At 49.0% G+C, this 17,037-nt stretch overlaps 1 protein-coding gene across 3 annotated transcripts in view; it reads right to left on the reverse strand.

Moving 5' to 3' along the window:
- The window catches only part of CCSAP (centriole, cilia and spindle associated protein), an 81,259-nt gene that overhangs the window by 37,366 nt on the left and 26,856 nt on the right, over nucleotides 1-17,037 (reverse strand). The gene's annotated exons all lie outside the window — the stretch shown is intronic.

Here is a 17,037-nt window from a genome sequence, read left to right on the forward strand (position 1 = left end):
AACATGTTTATCCATTCCCATTTTTTTCTGACACCTAAAGAGTGAGTAATAACAAACTTAAGGGAGAGCTTCCACAAACGTGAAGGGCGGGAATATAAGGGTGCTGTCATGGGTGCTGAAAAATCCCATTACCGGTAAGTAACTAACACTTTATTCGATCACCCATGACAGCACCAGGAGAGAATTGCAGAGATTGAATATTCTAGGGAGGGAGCACAGCCTGGAGCACCCTTCTCCCAAATGTGAGATCAGTAGAGACACTCGTGTCTAGTCTATAGTGTCTGTAAAAAGTAGAGGGAAAGAACCAGGTAGCAGCCTTACATATCTCTTCTATGGAGACATCTGTTTTCTCTGCTCAGGATGTCGCCACGGCCTGAGTGGAATGGGCTCTCAGACCTTCTGGTACTTCCCCACCACATGATGAGTGTAGCATCGGCGTCTCTGCCCCCTGACAGGCAGAGACGCCGTCCCTCTCCCCACACAGTGCTTAGGGCGCGCGTGCGCCCCCTATCTTAAAGGGGCCGCACGCGCCATCCTAAGGAGTCCCCGGCCAACAGTCGGAGGACCTCCCATATACAAGGCACCTCCTCCAAAATGGAGGTGCCCGAGCAATAGTTGATGCACAGCATACTTACCTCTGCTTCAGCCCTCAGGTTCAGTTGCCAGCCTGACTACTGTTCCAGTCCGACAGTCTGACTACTCTCCAGCCCGACAGTCTGTCTTCCGTTCTACCCGCCAGTCTGTCTATGGGCAAGTCCGCCTGCTTACCAGGAAGCACCTGCCAGTTACCTGCCTGCTACCTGCCGTGCCTGCTAGCCCGCTCACCTGGGAGCACTCGCCTGTTACCTGCCTGCTACCTGCTAGCCTACCTGGAGGCTCTGCCGCACTTGCCGTGACTACCTGTCTGCTAACCTAGAGACTTCCGCCTGCTCTGCCATCACGTGCCGTGACCACAAGCCTGCTAACCTAGAGACTTCAGCCTGCTCTGCCGTCACGTGCCGTGACCACCTGTCAACTACCCAGAGACTTCTGCCTGCTTGTTGTGTCCTTCCACTGTACCGGTCAGTCCAAGTCTGCTGACCAGTGGGAGCCACCTGCTCTCTTTCAAGGTCGTCCCCAGAGTAGCACCTGGTCCCTCTGCTCGGTCCCTCCCTGGTCATGGAGTCGTTAGCCACCGTACGACCAGGGTTGGGCTGAGCTGATACTTAGTTACGCCCCTCCTTGCACCGCGGCACAGAGGTTCCACCACCCGGATCCGTAACAGTTTGCTCGGGCCATGGAACCCAGTGGCACCCAAGCTCCCTCGCTCTCTGACCTATACCAGAAGGTGTCCCGTCAGAGATCCCACAGGAAACCATCCTGAACTTCCTGCGGAGTGTCAACTCCCGCCTGGACACACTGCCTGTCCCTCCTGCGTCCACCTCGAGTCGTACGACTCCCGCTCCGGCAGCGCCGCTGCCCACCAATACCATAGCATCCAGCCCCGGTCCCCGGCTTTCTGCACCTCCTCGTTTTGGTGGCGACCCCACCTTAGCTCAAGGCTTCATAAACCAGTGCACCCTGCACTTTGAACTTTTGGCACATCAGTTCATCTCCGACCGGGCCAAAGTGGCCTTCATCATGTCCCATCTCACTGGGGAAGCACTGGCATGGCTAAATCCCCTGTGGGAGAGAGGGGATCCCCTGGTGTCCGACCTGTCGTCTTTCCTCGCTGCTTTCCAGAAAGTCTTCGATGGACCAGGGTGAAAAACCTCTTCAGCCTCCTCTCTGCTACGTCTCTGCCAAGGGAGTCTCACCGTGGGCAAATATGCCACACGGTTCCATACCCTCGCTTCTAAACTTGCCTGGGATAATGAGGCTCTGGTGTCAGTCTTCTGGGAGGGTCTTTCCGGTCGGATTAAGGATGAGCTAGCCGATCGGGACATTCCTACCACCATGGATGACCTGGTGTCACTCGCTACCCGGATTGACATCCGGTTCCAAGAACGTACCAAAGAGACCACCCAGGAGAGAAAGTTCCCCCGCCTTGCTCCTACTTTTCAGAGACCTGCCTCTCAACCAGTCACTACCCGGGCGCACTCGCCCGAACCCATGCAGATCGACCAGACCAAGATGGTCAAATCTCGCCAAGAGTCACGTCGAGCCGAGGGGAGCGGTTTCTATTGTGGCAGTAAAGAGCACCTGATTCGTTCCTGCCCGGAGAGGCCGGGAAACTTCAGTGTCTAGGACCGCTCGGAGAGGTCGTCCTAGGCAAAAGTAAGCCCTCTCCATCCCTGACTTTGTCTGTCTCTATCTCCTGGGGAGAGAACAGTCTCTTTGAAATTGCTCATCTGGATTCTGGAGCTGCTGGAAACCTCATTTCCCAGTCCCTGGTAGAGAGATACCGAATTACCACCAAACCTCTGGCTGAACCATTGTCCGTCGCCTCCGTGGATGGAAGACTCCTTCCGGTGACCATCCTGCTCGTCACTGAGCCCCTAACCCTGCAGGTGGGAATGCTGCACTCGGAGAAAATCTCCTTCCATGTGCTGCCCGGACTCTCTCACTCCCTATTGCTAGGTCTACCCTGGCTCCAGACACATGAACTGGCAATCCGGTGAAGTACTCCGGTGGGGGCAGGACTGCCATAGGACCTGTCTGATTCCGGTTCGCCCGACTCGTCCACCACCTACCCCAGCTAATTTACCCGGTCTACCGGCTCCTTACTGGTCCTACGCGGATGTCTTCGGTAAAAAGGAAGCAGAGACACTGCCACCTCATAGGCCATATGATTGCCCGATCGACCTGGTACCAGGCGCCACTCCACCCCGTGGGCGTATTTACCCGTTGTCGGCGGCCGAAACCCGGGCCATGTCTGAGTACATTGAGGAGAATCTGGCTAGGGGATTCATCCGGAAATCTACCTCCCCGGCTGGAGCCGGATTCTTCTTTGTCAAGAAGAAGGATGGCTCGCTACGCCCCTGTATTGATTATAGAGGACTCAATTAGATCACGGTAAAAAACAAATATCCCCTGCCGCTCATCTCCGAGTTGTTTGATCGCCTTAAGGGCGCCAGGATCTTTTCCAAGCTGGATCTACGTGGAGCGTATAACCTGGTCCGAATCCGTCAAGTTGATGAGTGGAACACGGCATTCAATACCCGGGACGGTCACTATGAATACCGTGTGATGCCCTTCGGTCTCTGCAATGCTCCCGCTGTCTTCCAAGAATTGGTCAACGATATCTTCCGTGATCTTCTTTACTCCTGCGTGGTGGTATACCTGGACGATATCTTGGTCTTCTCTCTGGATCTTCCCACACACCGGAGGGATGTTCGTCAGGTCCTGCTTAGGCTCAAGCAGAACCACCTCTATGCAAAATAGGAGAAGTGCCTCTTTGAGCAGACCTCTCTTCCATTCCTGGGCTACGTTATCTCCCAGACAGGCTTACGCATGGATCCCAAGAAACTCTCTGCTGTCCTTAAGTGGCCCCGTCCGGAGGGGTTGAAGGCGATTCAGCGGTTCCTGGGCTTCGCCAACTACTATCGTCTCTTCATTCCGCACTTCTCTTCCCGGACTGTTCCCATATCTGCGCTCACCCGTAAAGGAGCAAATCCTAAGGTATGGTCGCCCGAAGCGGAGGAGGCCTTCCTCTCCTTAAAGCAAGCCTTCTCCTCTGTTCCGGTACTGCACCGTCCAGACTGCAACAAACAATTCTACCTGGAGGTTGATGCTTCCTCCTCCGGAGCCGGAGCGGTGCTCACCCAAAAGTCTTCATCCGGGAGAATGGTAACCTGCGGCTTCTTCTCCAAACTCTTCTCCTCGTCTGAGCACAACTACTCCATTGGAGACCGAGAATTGTTAGCCGTTAAATTGGCGCTGGAGGAGTGGCGCTACCTGCTTGAGGGTGCCCTATACCCGGTGATCATCTATACGGATCACAAAAATCTGGCATATCTCCAAAATGCCCAAAGACTCAATCCGCGTCAGGCCCGGTGGTCTTTGTTCTTCGCCCGCTTTGACTTCGTCCTACATTTCCGCCCGGCGAACAAGAATGTCAAAGCCGACGCCTTGTCCCAATCCTTCCTGTCCTCTGATCAAGAGGAGGAGCCTATGCACATCATCGACCCCTCCAAAGTGATGAATGTGGCCCCCTTGGATCTGGCTCGTCTTCCACCCGGTAAGACGTTTGTAGCAGTACCAGATCGTGAGAAGGTTTTTCGCTGGGGTCATTCATCTAAACTAGCTGGCCATGCTGGCCAAAAGAAGACCTTCCTGCTCATCTCCCGGCATTACTGGTGGCCTACCCTGCGCAAGGATGTGGTAGACTTCGTCTCAGCCTGTTCGTCCTGTGCCCGCAACAAAGTTCCTAGACATCTACCAGCCGGTCATCTCCTGCCTCTTTCCGTACCTGATGCCCCGTGGCAACACATTGTTATGGACTTTATTACAGATCTCCCTGTCTCTGCCGGTTGTACAGTCATTTGGGTGGTCGCCGACCGCTTCTCTAAAATGGGCCACTTCATCCCCTGCCTGGTCTCCCGCCTGCATCAGAGCTAGCTAAGGACTTCTTCCTTCACATCTTCCGTCTCCATGGCCTACCCCTCCACATCGTGTCAGATCGAGGGGTTCAGTTCACCTCACGTTTCTGGAGTGCTACGTGTAAGCTGCTGGATGTCACCCTGGATTTCTCCTCCGCTTACCATCCACAGTCCAATGGTCAAGTGGAGCGGATCAACCAGACCCTTACCAGCTACCTCCGGCACTTTGTTAATGCTCACCATACTGATTGGGTGGATCTCCTGCCATGGGCCGAATTCTCCTACAACAACCATGAGAGCGAATAGTCTTCCAAGTCTCCGTTCTTTATAGTCTATGGTCAACATCCCCGGATTCCGTTTCCCGTCTCCGCTTCTGTGGACAACCCTGCCGCGGAGTCTCTGGTCAGCGAATTTTCCACCACTTGGGAGAATACTAGGTCCGCACTTCTTCAGTCCTCCGAGCGGATGAAGAGACATGCTGACAAGAGACGTCTGGATCCGCCTCAATTCCGTCCGGGAGACAAGGTTTGGCTCTCCTCCAAACATGTTCGGCTCAAAATACCCTCCTACAAGTTGGGTCCTCGGTTCATCGGTCCATTTGAAGTCCTTAAACAAATGAATCCAGTGGCTTACAAGTTAAAACTCCCAGCCACCTTACGGATTCCCAACTCCTTCCACGTATCTCTCCTCAAACCAGTTGTCTTTAATTCTTTTTCCAACAATCCAGGTTCTTCGCCTGCTCCGGATTCCGCTGAGGTCTTTTTTGAGGTAGAGAATATTCTGGCCACCAAAAGGGTAAGAGGAAAAATCTTTTTTCTGGTGGATTGGAAGGGGTTTGGCCCAGAGGAGAGAACTTGGGAACCCAGGGAGAACATCCATGCCCCGCTTCTCCTTGAAAAATTTCTTTCTGGCCTAAAAAAGAGGGGGCGTAAAGGGGGGGGGGGTACTGTAGCATCGGCGTCTCTGCCCCCTGCCAGGCAGAGACGCCGACCCTCTCACCTCCCCACGCAGCGTCCTCCTGCGCTCCTCTCCCTGCTGCTGCCGGCGCACGCAGCTTCCCGGGCACTGTGCTTAGGGCCCGCGCGCTCCCCCTCTCTTCAAGGGGCCACGCGCGCCATCCTAAGGAGTCCCCGGCCAATAGCCGGAGGACCTCCCATATATAAGGCACCTCCTCCAAAATGGAGGTGCCCGAGCAATAGTTGATGAACAGCATACTTACCTCTGCTTCAGCCCTCAGTTCCAGTTGCCAGCCTGACTACTGTTCCAGTCCGACAGTGACTACTCTCCAGCCCGACAGTCTGTCTTCCGTTCTACCCGCCAGTCTGTCTATGGGCAAGTCCGCCTGCTTATCAGGAAGCACCTGCCAGTTACCTGCCTGCTACCTGCCGTGCCTGCTAGCCCGCTCACCTGGGAGCACTCACCTGTTACCTGCCTGCTACCTGCTAGCCTACCTGGAGGCTCTGCCGTCACTTGCCGTGACTACCTGTCTGCTAACCTAGAGACTTCCGCCTGCTCTGCCATCACTTGCCGTGACTACCCGTCTGCTAACCTAGAGACTTCAGCCTGCTCTGCCGTCACGTGCCGTGACCACCTGTCAACTACCCAGAGACTTCTGCCTGCTTGTTGTGTCCTTCCACTGTACCGGTCAGTCCCAGTCTGCTGACCCGTGGGAGCCACCTGCTCTCTTGCAAGGTCGTCCCCAGAGTAGCACCTGGTCCCTCTGCTCGGCCCCTCCCTGGTCACGGAGTAGTTAGCCACCGTACGACCAGGGTCGGGCTGAGCTGATACTTAGTTACGCCCCTCTGGGTCCCTCCTTGCACCCCTGCACAGAGGTTCCACCACCCGGATCCGTAACAATGAGTAGGCAAGGGATGCCATCGCTCTTATCAACCTGGCAATAGTGGGTTTTGAACCCCTACACTCTCTCGTAATATCTTGGTGACATATGAAAAGGTACCCATCTTTTCTGCAATCTTTAGTTACCGAAAGATAATTTGATACACATCTCCTAACATCCAATGTGTGTAATTTTTCCTCCTGGTTTTTCAGATTGGAAAAGAAGGAGAGCAAAAACACCTCCTGAGTTCTATGAAAGCAGGTTGCTACCTTAGGGAGATAGGCCAGGTCCAGTTTAAGGATTATTCGGTCATCTAATATTTGAGCGAAAGGTGGGGCCATCGATAGAGCCTGGATGTCACTTACCATCCTGACTGAAGTTAACAGGACCAGAAGGGCTCTTTTTAAGGAAATTACTTTCAGTGTCGCTGATTCTAAGGATTCAAAGGACGGGTTGGCCAGGGCAGTTAAGTCTAAGTTCAAGTCCCAAGGCATCAGTTTAGATTTAACAATGGGACTAGATCTAAAGGAGGCTTTAATAAACCGCAAGACCCAGTAATTCCCCGCTAAATTGCAGGAAAATAAAGCGCCAAGTGCAGACACCTGAATCTTTAGGGTGATGGTAGATGACCCCAATTCCAGGTCTTTCTTCAGGAATTCTACAATTTTTCTTATAGGTGCCCCATCCTTAATCTTTACTCCTGAAAAGGTCAAAAACTTTCTCCAGGTTCTAGCATATATGCGCAGAGTAACTGCTTTTTTGCTACATAAAACGGATTCTATGAGGTTTGATGATGAAAACCCTCTTCTCTTTAATAATGCCCTTTCAAGTTACACACCATAATGTGTAGTCTTGGTGCTGAATAATGGACCACTGGCCCCTGTGAAAGGAGATCCGGAATCTCCAGAAGAATCCATGGGTCTGTTACGGACATCTCCCTCAGGCAGGAGAACCAAGGCCTCTTTGGCCAGAAGGGAGCTACTAGCACGACTCGGGCTCTGTCTGCCCTAATTTTTCTTATGACTACTGGAAGCAGAGACGAAGGAGGAAAAGCATAGGCTAGACTGAACTTCCAGGGGATCAGGAGAGAGTCCACTACTAGGAGATTTTCCCTCGGATTCGGGGAACAGAATTCTCTCACCTTCCGATTCAGCCTGGTGGTGAACAGATCCACCACTGGCAGACCTCATTTCTGGATTATCTGGGAAAAGACATATTGGTTCAACACCCATTCTCCCTCTCAATGTATTGCAGCTCAAAAAAATCTGCCTTGGTATTTTCCTTTCCCTTTATATGTAAGGCAGTAAGGGAGAGTAGATGACTTTCTGCATTTTGTAACAGACTGCCATCAGCGTCTTTGACTTGGTATCTCCTTGGTGGTTTATATAAGCAACGGATACACAGTTGTTTGAGAGAACCTTGACGTTCTGGCCCTGTAAGGATATAAGGAACTCACTTACTGTTATGTTCTGCTACCAGAGCTAAGGAAAGAGAGGAGATCTGTCCCTACGATAGAACTCAGCTTAATCCCTACGATGTAACAGGGAACCTGATCCTGCGATCAGACCTGCTAAAGTCCTCAGCTAGTCTGTACGGAGACCTATAGATGTGGGGAAGGAATCCCTACAAGTACTAGGGACTGGGAGCAAAATGGACACCTCCTAACAGAAATAGTAGCAGACAGACGAACAAACAAAATATATAGAACACAGAGGTCCGAAGACCAAGCAAACAAACAGAGTTAGATACTGAGCACAGGCTAGCTAAAGAGTAGTAATACAATGAAGTCCAGCAAAGCCAGAAGGGCGGAGCAGGACTAAATAGGCCAACAAGGTCATGTGACCAGCAATAGAAAAAACCTAAGAGCAAGGTTCTAACACTTACCACTCTATCTACTACCAATAATTCTTTAACATTAGAGGAGAACACCTCATCTTTTGTCTAAACTGCCTGTACTATCTCTCCAGCTAGATGGGCTCCCCATCCCGTGGGACTCGCATCTGTTCTTAATACCTGCTTGGATTCACCGCCAGGGAACTCCCCCTGGACGGGTTCCCACTATCCAGCCACCACCAAAGGGATTGAGTTGAGCGAGGAGATAATTTTATTTTACTCTCTAGATGCCCCGAGGACCGACTCGTTATACAACACGTCCCACTGTAGGGCCCTAGAGTGGAACTGTGCCCACAAGACAGCCAGAAAACAAGATGTTAAGGTACCCATCAGGGACACTGCCCTTCTAAGGGACATATAGGGGGCTCCCATGGCGGCTTCCTTCACCTGTTGTTGAATCTTTTTAATTTTAGAGATTGGGAGGTGAGATTATTGCGTTTCTGAAGCACATATGATACCCAGAAACTGCTGGGCTTTTTTGGGCACTAGTCTGGATTTTTGTAAATTTAATAGCCAACCTAGGCTTTTCAGTGTGGACATTCCTCCAGAAGTTCTTTATATTGATGAAAGGAATCCCCTACTATCAGGAAGTCATCCAGATAGGGGATGATGAGAATATCTTTCTCTGATATGGGCCATAGCTTCCGCTACTACTTTACTAAACACCCTAGGTGATACGGCTAGTCTGAAGGGAAGGAACGTGTATTGGAAGTGCCTGATCACACCCTCCAGCATCACTGCCACCCGGAGATATTTTTGATAACCCGCATGAATGGGTACGTGATTGATAGTACGCATCTTTAAGATCCAAGACCGCCATGTAACAATCAGGAAAGAGTAACTTTATTGCTGTACTCAGATTCCATTTTTAACGTGTGTACCTTCAGATATTTGTTTAAGGACTTCAGATTAATCATGGTTCTGAAGGAACCATCTGGTTAAGGTACCAAAAAGAGAGGGGAGTAAAACCCTTTACCTCTAGCGACCTCTGGAACTTCAATCAGGACAGATTTTTGGATCAAGTCCTGGACCTCCGACAGCAACGCTAACTGCTGTCCTGGGGAGGAATGTGAGGGAATAACCATAAATCTTCCCTGAGGTAGCGAATGAAATTCCAACCTCAATACTGGTTTCACCAAGCCGAGGATCAAGCTGCCAGCTGTAATAGGTTCCCAGGCTGGGAAAAAGGAGGAAAGCCTCCCCAGCACCTGGGCCTGGCGTCATTGTCCTGATTTTCAGGCCCCCTGTGAAGATCAGAATAACAATCCTCTACCTTTCAGCCTGCGGTCTTCATACTTGTCCTGATCTTTTGCTGGTCTCCAGTGGACAAACTTCCTTTTTAGCAAAAGACCTCCTGTAGATAGGCATGGACACTAAAGGGAAACCCTTTTTAGAATCCCCTGCCTTTTCCAGTATTTCATCCATAGCAGGACCGAACAGGTACTCTCCTTCACAAGGAATAGAACATAGCCAAGCCAGGTCCAGACTGTCTCCTGGCCAACATTTAGTCATAGGACTGGACAGGCAGCATTTGACAGGGCGGCCTATCTTATAACTTTACAGAGTCTGCAGATGGATCAGCTAAGAAGGCTACAGTACCCTGAACGAGGGGAAAGGTAGACAGGATCTGCTTCCTTGACACCCCCTCCTTTAATTGGGACCCCAATTGCTCTAACCAAATCATAAGGGATCTGGAAGTGCATTTAGCTGCCACCGCTGGTTTTAAGGCCCCTGCTGAAGTTTCCCAGATACTTTTAGAAAGGCATCAGCCCTCCTATCAAGCGGGTCTTTCCATGCCCCCATATCATCGAAGGGCAGAGAGGATCTTCTGGAGGCTTTGGTTATCGCTACGTCTAGTTTAGGGGCTTTGGACCAGGAAGAGAATGATGGATCTTCAAAAGGATATTAAATGAGGGTGGAAGGGAACCTTTCCTTTCTAGCTTCTCCCATTCTCTCGGAATTAACCCCGGGATTTTATTATTCAAAAGGGAAACACCTTTTTCTCTTCTGATCTAGGGCCCGGAACATTACATCCTCAACCAATTTTTCTGCCCTAGTGTCCACAATACTCATGGTGGTACGGACCACCTTGACAAGTGCATAGACTTCATTCAGGGGGAAACAATGTCGGCCAGAGTCACTATCAGAAGATTATGCTAACGGTGAACAATCATCTGAGCTCTCAGCATCAACAGATATAGAGGAGTTTTCAGACACCGGAGAAGGCTCCCTATCTCGTCCCCCCTTCGTGTTCCTAGTGAGGACCTTGCCTATCTCATCTTCAATCAGGGACCTTCATCCTGAAGAGAAGTTAGGGGTTTCTTCAAGCTATTGTCTGATCACTACAGATTGGCAGAGGGGTTTTACACAAAGAACACTCCTTGTGCTTTGATTTGGAAACACACTTCTTAGTCTGAAAAATGTAACTAGAGAGAAGGGAACAATTACTAAGTGAACTTTCACAAAGATCACTGCTCAAATACAAGGTACTGGGTTTGCTGAAGGATCTTTCTTAGCCGGGGGATTCTTCCTCGGGGCTGCAGAAATTTTCCTCCTGCTTGAGCTTTTCTGGCTGGATCTCGTGGACCCCTGCTTCTCTGTGGAATGGCTGCTCCCTCCATCAGCATGAGGGCGACGTTGAACCACTAGCCCTTGGGGCTCCCCAGGCAGCAGCTGATCTTGATGCTGCTGTTGCTGCTCGCAATTATCCTCCGTCATGAAAAAACACTGATGGACTGGGAAGCACCCAAGCAGTGGCACCAGTAACTTTTATACTTGCCACTGCTCCGTTACCTTATTTCCGGGTCACCTGACTCCTTGCGTGGCTTCTGGTTAATTTTCTCCCCATTTCAGGCAGGGAACACTCCGCACGCCCCCCCCCTTTGACTCAACACACCCCTTATGGCGCATCATCGCCCCGTTACACCACCCTCCGGATGATCACCATGGATGCGCCTCCCAGCCGGCCCTCCAGCCGCATCCCCAACCGCATCACCCAGTCAGGTCATCCAGCCGTGTCACCCACTGGTGCGGCCCGCACTTCCTGTTATGCTGTAGGGGAAAGAACTCCGGACTCGCAGGCCCTGCTGCCCGCCATCTGAGTCACGCGTGAGTGGCACATCCCCAGGCAGGGGACGCTGATCAGACCACAATCGCTCACGGAGCAGGCTCCTCCCCCTTGAGCCCACTGTTACGCTTCCAGGGACCTTGGGCCGACCAAGGCAGAGAAGGCATCCCTGCCTGAACCGGCCAGCCAGGCCTGAGACCGGAAGATCTTTGTTTCTTTGATATAGGTAAGCCTGCACAAGTTCCCCATCAAGTGCAGGAAACCAAAACTGAGGCAGGAGAGGGGTGCCACCCTTTTAACCCTGTAGGTATCCTGTCCTTGGTGTGCGGATCCCCTCTCTCATGGTGCTGTCATGGGTGATCAATTAAAAACTATTTTTGCTGCCCATAGCAACTAATCCCAGTACAGCTTTTGTTTTTTTAACCGCAGAATACATAATAAAAATTGCTTTATGATTGGTTGACATGGACAGCAAAAGGTTTCAGTTTCATAAGTCTTCAAACATATTTTAGTTGCAGGAGAGGATATGGAGAGGGATAACATGGAGATGGATAACAAGAGTGCAGCTGGGTGGGAAAAGACGCAGAGAGCGGCCAGGACACATTTGATAGGTGGTTAAATCATCCTGTACTTCACAAGTAGTCAGATCCTGACATCGTGTCTACACTAAACATGTACTGGACTGGATGGCAGACCGGAGATCACATGAACCAGCAGCTTCTAATAATGTGGGGGGTGCAAAGATGTAATTGTGGTGGGATGAAATAGATTGGACAGATATAATGCTTACTCACAATCAATATTGCATGTGCAAAAAAAATGTCTGGAGTGCTTCTTTGAGCGCATGAGGGTTACTAAAAAGAGTTGTCTGGTTTCTGAAAATAAATAAAATTAAAAATGCCACAAATTTTAGAAAAAAAACCCTGGCAAATGGTAGGACAATCTGCGTGTCTTTACAATCTGGCCATAGCGTTTACGTCCCGTAAATTACTTGCATCATGTCGCCACAATAGCCTGCACTGATGACATGTACCAGTTAGTAGGCAATGACCAGGAGGGCAAGATAGAAGACGTCAGTAATGTTTTTGTTTTTTTTTTTAAAAGGGATCCTGACAACAGGATTTAACCCTATTAACTAATTACAGAACTGCATTTGTCATTTAACACTGATTTCTTGCAACACCAATGTTCTGCAAAAGGTCCCAGCATTAATTATCGCATTTTTCATGTTGTTTAAAGAGCTGTACATTTTTTTTGTCTTTCGGATATACAGATAATTTTGTATGGGGCTTCATTTTTCTGTCATTGGCATACTCTCTTTTTATTATTATTATTATTTAATTTTTATTTTTTTTTGCAAATATTGGGCAATGTCGGTGGGAAGATAAAGGAAATGTTTGTCTGTTTGTCAATTTATTTATTTTTAAATAATCATAAAAGGACCTCTTTTTATATATCAGATATGTTTAGGGGGCGTAACAGCACACCAAGCTCTTCACCACGCCAAGGGTGCACCGAAGACCCCTTATTTGCATATGGAATATAAAGCATTTGCAAACTAATTACACTGCTCAAAAAAATAAAGGGAACACTTAAACGACAGAATATAACTCCAAGTAAATCAAACTTCTGTGAAATCAAACTGTCCACTTAGGAAGCAACACTGATTGACAATCAATTTCACATGCTGTTGTGCAAATGGAATAGACAATAGATGGAAATTATTGGCAATTATCAAGACACCCTCAATAAAGGAGTGGTTCTGCAGGTGGGGACCACAGACCACATCTCAGTACCAATGCTTTCTGGTTGATGTTTTGGTCACTTTTGAATGTTGGTTGTGCTTTCACACTCGTGGTATCATGAGATGGACTCTACAACCCACAGAAGTTGCTCAGGTAGTGCAGCTCATCCAGGATGGCACATCAATGCGAGCTGTGGCAAGAAGGTTTGCTGTGTCTGTCAGCGTAGTATCCAGAGGCTGGAGGCACTACCAGGAGACAGGCCAGTACACCAGGAGAAGTGGAGGAGGCCGTAGGAGGGCAACAACCCAGCAGCAGGACCGCTACCTCCACCTTTGTGCAAGGAGAAACAGGAGGAGCATTGCCAGAGCCCTGCAAAATGACCTCCAGCAGACCACAAATGTGCATGTGTCTGCACAAACGGTTAGAAACCGACTCCATGAGGGTGGTTTTAGGGCCTGACGTCCACAGATGGGGGTTGTGCTCACAGCCCAACACCGTGCAGGACGCTTGGCATTTGCCACAGAACACCTGGATTGGCAAAGTCGCCACTGGCGCCCTGTGCTCTTCACAGATGAAAGCAGGTTCACACTGAGCACATGTGACAGACATGACAGAGTCTGGAGACGCCGTGGAGAGCGATCTGCTGCCTGAAACATCCTTCAGCATGACCAGTTTGGCAGTGGGTCAGTAATGGTGTGGGTAGCATTTCTTTGGAGGGCCACACAGCCCTCCATGTGCTCGCCAGAGGTAGCCTGACTGCCAGTAGGTACCGAGATGAGATTCTCAGACCCCTTGTGAGACCATATGCTGGTGCGGTTGGCCCTGGGTTCCTCCTAATGCAGGACAATGCCTGACCTCATGTGGCTGGAGTGTGTCAGCAGTTCCTGCAAGATGAAGGCATTGAAGTTATGGACTGGCCCGCCCGTTCCCCAGACCTGAATCCGATTGAGCACATCTGGGTCATCATGTCTCGCTCTATCCACCAACGTTACTGTTGCACCACAGACTGTCCAGGAGTTGGCGGGATACTTTAGTCCAAGTCTGGGAGGAGATCCCACAGGAGACCATCCGCAACCTCATCAGGAGCATGCCCAGTCGTTGTAGGGAGGTCATACAGGCACGTGGAGGCCACACACAATACTGAGCCTCATCAGGAGCATGCCCAGGCGTTGTAGGGAGGTCATACAGGCACGTGGAGGCCACACACAATACTCAGCCTCATCAGGAGCATGCCCAGGCGTTGTAAGGAGGTCATACAGGCATGTGGAGGCCACACACAATACTGAGCCTCATCAGGAGCATGTCCAGGCGTTGTAGGGAGGTCATACAGGCATGTGGAGGCCACACACAATACTGAGCCTCATCAGGAGCATGTCCAGGCGTTGTAGGGAGGTCATACAGGCACGTGGAGGCCACACACAATACTCAGCCTCATCAGGAGCATGCCCAGGCGTTGTAGGGAGGTCATACAGGCACGTGGAGGCCACACACAATACTGAGCCTCATCAGGAGCATGTCCAGGCGTTGTAGGGAGGTCATACAGGCACGTGGAGGCCACACACAATACTCAGCCTCATTTTGACTTGTTTTAAGGACATTACATCAAAGCTGGATCAGCCGGTAGTGTGTTTTTCCACTTTAATTTTGGGGGTGACTCCAAATCCAGGCCTCCATTGGTTAATAAATTTGATTTCCATTGATGATTTTTGTGTGATTTTGTTGTTAGCACATTCAACTTTGTACAGAACAAAGTATTCAATGAGAATATTTCATTCATTCAGATCGAGGATGTGTTATTTCAGTGTTCCCTTTATTTTTTTGAGCAGTGTATAACAATCATATGTACATTGCTAATATGATTTTCATATGGACTAAATCCAACATATAACTTGTTTTAGTTTAGTTTACATTTCAGAGGTGACAGACTCCCTTTACATGGCAAATTCAGCACTATAAATACCGTAAATAATTGGGGAAAATCCTACTGTCAGATTTCCTGTAATTTACAAAATTTGCCACACATAACTTTACATTTTCTTCTCAAAAAAACAGACATGGCATAACCCTTCCTACCACACATTAATAACCCCGTCCACCTTATATTCGTGTTACAATGACTAATCATAGATAGTATTTAATGCCACTGTCAGGCCATGTGCCCACGTAGCGTTTTTGTAGCTGCGAAAACGCTTGTAAAGCAGTCTGCCATGCAAAGTAATGTGAATTCGGATGTGCTGTGCACATGATGCGTTCATTTGCGCGCCAAATTCGCATTGCGTTGCAAAATGCAGCATGACCATTTCTACCGCGATTACGCTGCAAATTCGCGGCCATTGAGGAACATTGAAATGCAGCAAACCCCCATGTATATGTGGATTTGCTGCTTTTCAATTAAATTCAATGGCCACGAATTTGCAGCGTAATCGCGGTACGTGTTGTACCCGGAATGAAAAGGAGACTACACCTCCTCTTCATCCCGGCTACCACGTCGTGAAAAAAAGAAATAAAAAAGTTAAAAATAAAAAAAACCTGTATACTCACCTCCCCAGTCTCCTCCCAGCGGCAGTGATCCTCTCTCCTCGGCGTCCTGCGGTGTACTTATTGGATCGGCAGTGACGTCATTTAGTCAGCTGATGGTCACGCGACCGCTGACGTCAGCGGTCAGGTGATGGTCGCGTGACATCAGCTGACTAAATGACGTCACCACAGATCCTACAAGTACACCGCAGGACGCCGAGGAGAGAGGACGCCACCGGGAGCAGACTGAGGAGGTGAGTATACAGGTTTCAACTTCAAATTTCGGTTAAAGGGAATCTGTTAGTAGAGTAGTCCCTGCTAAGCCATCTATATGGGCATGTAGGTCATAGGGAGCTGAATAAAATGATATGTGAAATCTCATGATTTATTCCAGAGAAATCCACATCATTTTTAAATCTGTAAATTGAGCTGTTACGATCTGTGAGCCGGACCACTGGTAACACCCTCTTTCATTAACCATAATCTCCGGAGGCAGATTCTCATGCAGATCAGTGTACGGCTCATAGTCCTGAAAAGCTCATTTACATATAAGAAAAAAGTGGAATAAGACATTGGATCGCAGATATCAAGGTGTCATTTATTCAACTCCCTATGACCGGCATGCCCATATAGATGGTTTAGGAGGGCTGTTCCTATTGACAGATTCCCTTTAAGGATTCTTTTAACAAGCCATGTGAGACCTGTAATATACGAATTCTGACAATGCTGATGTTGGTTTCTTTTTTCAGCAGTTTCATATTAGCAAGAATTACAGTACTTTGTCTGTTTCCAAGTTTAGTAATGAGCAAAAATCATCATCATCATAATAAAATACAATGCAGTGCATTGCCCTGAGGTGAATAGTGGGCAACCAAGGATGTCATGCAGTGACTTCAGTGAGAGACCAGTGGGCCAAAGTAATTAACAATACTTATTCAAATCAATGTAAATTGGCCAATTACTCATTCTGGTGCCAGATTTTCTGCCCAGAACCCTGTTTTGGCAAGACTGTGGAGTGACCAGAGTTTAAAGCAGTGCATCCACCGTATGGTCATATTCACACATTCAGTATTTGGTCAGTATGTGTAAGCCAAAACCAGGAGTGGGTGATAAATGCAGAAGTGGTGACGTGTTTCTATTATACTTTTCCTCTGATTGTTCTACTCCTTACAAATACTGATGTAAAAACTCACCAAATACTCAGCATGTGAATGTCGCCTTACTGTTAGTCTGCAAGATAATATTTTTTGGGCCATAGTAATTTAACCCTTTAAAAACACTAGTTACTTATTCAAATCAATGAAAATTGGCCATTAGCCTACTTTGGTGCCCGCTTTTATGCCCAGAACCTCTTTGGGCTGTCCTTAAGTCAACAGAATATGATACAAGTATACCTCTCTGTGTGTTTGGCAGTGTGAGATCAGTGGTCCAAATTAATGTAACCCTTTAAAAACACCA

This window comes from Phyllobates terribilis, unplaced genomic scaffold, assembly GCF_046119375.1.
Source record: "Phyllobates terribilis strain yellow unplaced genomic scaffold, ASM4611937v1 Scaffold_3__8_contigs__length_932513732, whole genome shotgun sequence".
NCBI lineage: Eukaryota > Metazoa > Chordata > Amphibia > Anura > Dendrobatidae > Phyllobates > Phyllobates terribilis.